This window comes from Schistocerca cancellata, chromosome 3, assembly GCF_023864275.1.
Source record: "Schistocerca cancellata isolate TAMUIC-IGC-003103 chromosome 3, iqSchCanc2.1, whole genome shotgun sequence".
In the NCBI taxonomy this organism is placed as follows: domain Eukaryota; kingdom Metazoa; phylum Arthropoda; class Insecta; order Orthoptera; family Acrididae; genus Schistocerca; species Schistocerca cancellata.
Genome location: NC_064628.1, coordinates 533,100,616 through 533,107,327, shown reverse-complemented (window position 1 = coordinate 533,107,327; position 6,712 = coordinate 533,100,616). Strand labels below are relative to the sequence as shown.

The 6,712-nt window shown below is 42.6% G+C and overlaps 1 non-coding gene across 1 annotated transcript; it reads left to right on the top strand.

Moving 5' to 3' along the window:
- The first annotated feature begins 6,334 nt into the window (after positions 1 to 6,334).
- Positions 6,335 to 6,481, top strand: LOC126178704 (small nucleolar RNA snR70). Its single transcript, XR_007536577.1, has one exon. It is a non-coding gene; the product is annotated as a small nucleolar RNA snR70 (small nucleolar RNA).
- Positions 6,482 to 6,712: the final 231 nt, after the last annotated feature.

The following is a 6,712-nucleotide window of genomic DNA, read 5'->3' as shown; positions in this document are numbered from 1 at the left end:
ACTAGTTCTGGAGTAATTACAATATTTAGAGTTTATTTACTTTGAAGATGCAAAATATTGCCGTCTAATGCACAAGTTAGTGATTTCATACGTAAATAAAGGAATACATCACGTTGCATAAGGTAGAAACAAGTTGTTAAACTGCCACGGTTTCGGTATAAAAGACGACCAGAATAAGTGTAGCTTTCCTTCTGTCTATGTCGTTGACGTATTTCGAGTGCTGGTTGGTTTCAAAAACAAAATAATGTCTTTCACACAAGAAGGGAAACTAGATATGCTACTTCTTCACAAAGAAATCAAAAGGAACACGTTGTGAAGTTACGGTAGAGCTTCAAGCATACCCCTATAATGCTGTTAATAGCTGAACGAAGTGACATTTGCAATGAACAGATAGCTCCCTTAAGGTCATGTGAATGATCAAAAAAATTGCACAATGTAGAATTACATGAAACATCTAAATTTAAACAGGTTTGTCGAATCACATGCGAGGGAGGAATGGAGGTTAGTGTTTAACGTTCCGTCGACAACGAGGTCATTAGCGACGGAAAAAAAGCTCTAGTCTCGAATTAGGATGGAAAAGAAAGCGGTCGTGCCCCTTCGAAGGAACCATCCCGGCATTTGCATTAAGCGGTTTAGGGAAATCATAAAAAAACTTAAATCAGGATGGCCGAACACAGGTTTGAACCGTCGTCCTCCAGAATGCGAGTCCACTGTGCTAACCATAATCATACGCGAAACAGGGGCAACGTAACTGACGAAGATGTAATGCGTAGGGTCTCATCTAGTTATGGAACGAAATAAAAGGTCACAATAAAGTCTCAATTATTGTTAAAACGCATGGAGTTTGTTTCAGACATTGAACAGATAGTACATGCAACTATTAAGTGCACAATGATTCTAATGGATTATTAAACATACACGATATTACCTTGGCACAGGGTAGAACTGTAAAGGAAACGATAATAATGGTGTACAGTTAGCTGTCTCCATGTAAACAGCCAATGATTGCAGATTTAGCTAACAGATCAGAGGAAAGACTCAGAAAATTACATATGAGCACCATTTCCATTGCCTGAGGACGTGTTGAGTTCACTATCTGAGTGTGTGATTTAATTCAGAAAAGCAAAACTAATTCCAAACAACGGATTTCGCGTCCTTCTCGTAAACTCGTGCGTTGAAATTTAGAAATTCATAATCTGTGATCTGCTCTGAGACAGAGTTTCAAGTGACCGTCAGGTGAAGCGTTGTGTGCTGGAACCACAGACGAAGGTGAAGTCTTCCCTCCCTGGAGCTCTAAAATGAAGTCTCTGTATGCTTTCTTTCTCAAAATCTTGCTGCGTCTGCGAGCACCGGATTCTCATTAGCTAATTGCTGTGGACCTTCCGAGTTCCATCCCACGAAAAAGGTCTTAAAAATACTAGCAATCTCCCTCCTCCTAAAGAACCTGCTGCGATTAACCAGTAACACACAACATTTTCCTCCCAGAGCAGGGCAGAAAGTAGAAATTCCTTCCCGCTATGAGGGTGGTTTCACGCTGCGGCCAGTGATAGCGGCTGCTCGTAGACACTCGCAAATTTTCATCTGTGCTACAAAAATAATCCATCAACGGTGATGGACACTCACCTGAAGATGGCTGGACGATTGCCAGCCGAAATATCGTGGCAAAAGGTCAAGATGATCCCGCTGCGATTCCGAAACCGAACGTCTCTATAAACAAGTTGGCGAGTTTGTTGGTCTCCTGTCCACTAGCGTGATCCTCACCAGGAAACCGAACACCATCCCAAACACCGCCTGACGACCAGTGCATACGTGCCAGGGACTCTGTCTTTTAGCGAAAAACAGTTTTAAGACCCGTTGTTGTTGTTGTGGTCTTCAGTCCTGAGACTGGTTTGATGCAGCTCTCCATGCTACTCTATCCTGTGCAAGGTTCTTCATCTCCCAGTACCTACTGCAACATACATCCTTCTGAATATATTTAGTGTATTCATCTCTTGGTCTCCTTCTACGATTTTTACCCTACACGTTGCCCTCCAATACTAAATTGGTGATCCCTTGATGCCTCAGAATATGCCCTACCAACCGATCCCTTCCTCTAGTCAAGTTGTGCCACAAATTTCTCTTCTCTCCAATTCTATTCAATACCACCTCATTAGGCATGTGATCTACCCATCTAATCTTCAGCATTCTCGCTGTAGTATCACATTTCGAAAGCTTCTATTCTCTTCTTGTCTAAACTATTTGTCGTCCACGTTTCACTTCCACACATGGCTACACTCCATACTAATACTTTCAGAAACGACTTCTTGACACTTACATTATACTCGATGCTAACAAATTTCTCTTCTTCATAAACGCTTACCTTGCCATTGCCAGTCTACATTTTATATCCTCTCTACTTCGACCATCATCAGTTATTTTGCTCCCCAAATTGCACGTAGCTTCCACCACTACATAGAAAAGTATGGAGAAGCGGGACTACTTATTAAATTCTCTATCATTCGTGTTTCTTTCAATTACACGCATAGTAGCATGCGTTGTTTGAGATTTTAATAAATTTTGTAATCTAATTTGAACATTGGATTATTAATTAGGTTATCGAGTAATTTCGGGTAAAACTGTCCCGTGAAATCATTGAATAATCTTTATAATTAAATTCCCAGTTTTACAAACGCATTCTGTTTTTGATGTGCACCTTTCTTTGTGGGCTCTGGCAGAAAGAAGAACAAAACTGTTGCCGTAGTAACATCCTTTGATGCTTCTGCCTTTCAGTTGGTGACCTGGTCCATCCACATGAAGCAAAGTGTCGCTAGTATGTTTTAAATAAAATATTTCTACACACATCCGCCTTGACAAATCGATTCCTTAGCTGCGTCAAGACACTACTCACTGACAGTTGAGGTACAAATATTCCGTCCCTGGGAAGTGACGCGGTGGCGACAGGAGGGGCACCTGGCAACCTCTTGAATTAATCCTGCCAAACGCATGAATAATCATGGTGACCCTGCGACGATGCCGGACAAAGTCATAAGAAATACAAGAAAATTCTGCAGCTGTGTCAAGCAGGAGCACTCTATAAGCCTGACACGACAGCTCCGCATAGCAAAACGAACTTCCGCGTAGTCAGCAATATATTTCATGTTCAAAATAGATAAATCTTAACTTCTATACATCGTAATGTCATCAAACATACTAATAGTATTTTGACCAGTGAAAGACTGTTGAATTGATCTCTCTTTACAACTACGACACTAGCAGTAGAGGTTACTGTAGACCCTTTCGAAAAAGCGTGGTTATACCGATATCTCAGTAACTAATATAGCTGTGAGAAGAGAGTATGTGCCATTCAATGAGGATTATTTCACAATTCATTTGAGTGAAAACAGCATTACAATTTGTTAAACTGTTCAGAAAACATCTGATGTGAACTGCTCAGCGGAATCACTCTTTATTTAAGAGTCAAGTGTTAGATAAATTTGCAATGATGGCAGTGCATTGCCAGTCGATACGTTGCATGAACATGTATTTCGAGCAATTTTCACCCCCAAGTAAGTTTTATATGTGATACCCTGAGTCATTTCTTCCGGATTATGCAGATTTTCAAACATCTACATCTACATCTACATTTATACTGCGCAAGCCACCCAACGGTGTGTGGCGGAGGGCACTTTACGTGCCACTGTCATTACCTCCCTTTTCTGTTCCAGTCGCGTACGGTTCGCGGGAAGAACGACTGTCTGAAAGCCTCCGTGCGCGCTCGAATCTCTCTAATTTTACATTTGTGATCTCCTGGGGAGGTATAAGAAGGGGGAAGCAATATATTCGATAGCTCATCCAGAAACGCACCCTCTCGAAACCTGGCGAGCAAGCTACACCGCGATGCAGAGCGCCTCTCTTGCAGAGTCTGCCACTTGAGTTTGCTAAACATCTCCGTAACGCTATCACGGTTACCAAATAACCCTGTGACGAAACGCGCCGCTCTTCTTTGGATCTTCTCTATCTCCTCCGTCAACCCGATCTGGTACGGATCCCACACTGATGATCAATACTCAAGTATAGGTCGAACGAGTGTTTTGTAAGCTACCTCCTTTGTTGATGGAGTACATTTTCTAAGGACTCTCCCAATGAATCTCAACCTGGTACCCGCCTTACCAACAATTAATTTTTTGTGATCATTCCACTTCAAAGCGTTCCGCACGCATACTCCCAGATATTTTACAGAAGTAACTGCTACCAGTGTTTGTTCCGCTACCATATAATCATACAATAAAGGATCCTTCTTTCTATGTATTCGCAATACATTACATTTATCTATGCTAAGGGCCAGTTGCCACTCCCTGCACCAAGTGCCTATCCGCTGCAGATCTTCCGGCATTTCGCTACAATTTTCTAATGCTGCAACTTCTCTGTATACTACAGCATCATCCGCGAAAAGTCGCATGGAACTTCCGACACTATCTACTAGGTCATTTATATATATTGTGAAAAGCAATGGTCCCATAACACTCCCCTGTGGCACGCCAGAGGTTACCTTAACGTCTGTAGACGTCTCTCCATTGATAACAACATGCTGTGTTCTGTTTGCTAAAAACTCTTCAATCCAGCCACACAGCTGGTCTGATATTCCGTAGGCTCTTACTTTGTTTATCAGGCGACAGTACGGAACTGTATCGAATGCCTTCCGGAAGTCAAGGAAAATAGCATCTACCTGGGAGCCTGTATCTAATATTTTCTGGGTCTCATGAACAAAGAAAGCGAGTTGGGTCTCACACGATCGCTGTTTCCGAAATCCATGTTGATTCCTACAGAGTAGATTCTGGGTTTCCAAAAACGACATGATACGCGAGCAAAAAACATGTTCTAAAATTCTACAACAGATCGACGTCAGAGATATAGGTCTACAGTCTTGCGCATCTGCTCGACGACCCTTCTTGAAGGCTGGGGCTACCTGTGCTCTTTTCCAATCATTTGGAACCTTCCGTTCCTCTAGAGACTTGCGGTACACGGCTGTTAGAAGGGGGGCAAGTTCTTTTGCGTACTCTGTGTAGAATCGAATTGGTATCCCGTCAGGTCCAGTGGACTTTCCTCTGTTGAGTGATTCCAATTGCTTGCAGTTGCTAATGACACTCACTTAATCATTACAATAGGAAGCTGTAGCAGCAGTATCAATGATGCGTAGAATGATTATGGTCGATTAATATTCTACTTTCTTCAAGCACACCGCAGATTAAAAAAATGGTATCAGGAATAAAAAACGGAAGAATTTCACCCCGGCAGTGAAATGTAAAACGAGATCGACAGCAAAAAAGTAAGTATACTGTTTATTTATTCAAAAGTAATTGCCGTAGCTCTTAATACGTTTATTACACTGTGTGGGAAGATGGTTAGTGCCTTCATGGAAAAATGTTTGCGATTCCCTACAGAACAAAGATTACACCCAAACTTGCATCTCTTCGTGCGAAGTAAATCGACGGCAAAAAATGCTTTTCTTCAGGGCTCGAAAAATGTGGAGTTCGTATGCGAAGTGATCGGGACTGTGTTGTCCTGCCCAGAATCGCAAATGTCGCTAAGATTGTCTCGACTACGATGCAAAATTTCCCTTGGAAGCTCTCTCACATCCCCCACACAGTCCCGATCCCCCTCCCTTTGCATTTTCCGTATTTCTGGAGACCTGAAGAAAGACATTCATGGCCCTCAATTTGTTTCGGACGAAGAGAAGCACACCTGGGTACAGCCATGGCTGCGCAGGCCACTGCTAACATTTTTCCACGAAGGCACTGACCGTCTTGCCTCACTGCCTCACAGTGGGATGATGTATTGGCAGTTACGGCGATCACTTCTCAAATAAAAACAGTTTACATACTTTTTGCCGTCTGTCTCGATTTCATTTCACTGCCTCTTATTTGTACTTCAGGATGTGACAGATATCTAATTCGCTGAATACTGTGCGGTGTCGGTTATGGTTGAAGCGTACCCCTAGGTTGCACAGGTCCAATCTCTCGTCACCAACAGTTAAGGATACTATTGTGTAACAGAAAACGTGTTATATAAATGAATACTAACAGGGGTGTCCCAGTTTAACATGGAACAAGACGGTACCATACTACTCACGTGAATCTTTCGATATCGGCTTCGGGCACACTGCTTAGTATTTACAGCCGAGCTCTTCGCTCTGTATCAGGCCATGGAGTACATCCGGCGACACAGATCTTTCAGTTGTGTTCTCTGCTCACTCACTCAGCGCCCTTCAAAGTCTATGTGCGCTGTACACCGCCCATCCCTTGGTGCAACGGGTCCAGGAAAACTGTCACTTATAAGGAAGATCAGCGTTGGTCGTAATTTTGATGGTTTGTTGACAGCAAAATCGATTCAGTCACATAATGATCATCTTCAGTGCTGTAGTGTACAAATTTGTACACTACAGCACTGAAGATGATCGTTAAGTGATTGAAAATCGATTTTGCTGTCAATAAACCATCAAAATTACGGCCAACGCTGACCTTCCTTATAATTTCACGTATATGGTCGTTGTGCACACAGCATTCTATGGAGTCGCCAATCAATAAACTGTCACTTGCTCTGTGATGTTTCTGTGGGTTCTTGATCATGTATGTCTGCCATGAAACGAGGCTGCGGACGCTGCTGCCAAGACTGCAGTCTTTGTACCTCAGCCCATTAGTTCCTATATTTCCTCCGATAATCTCTGTGTTGCCGT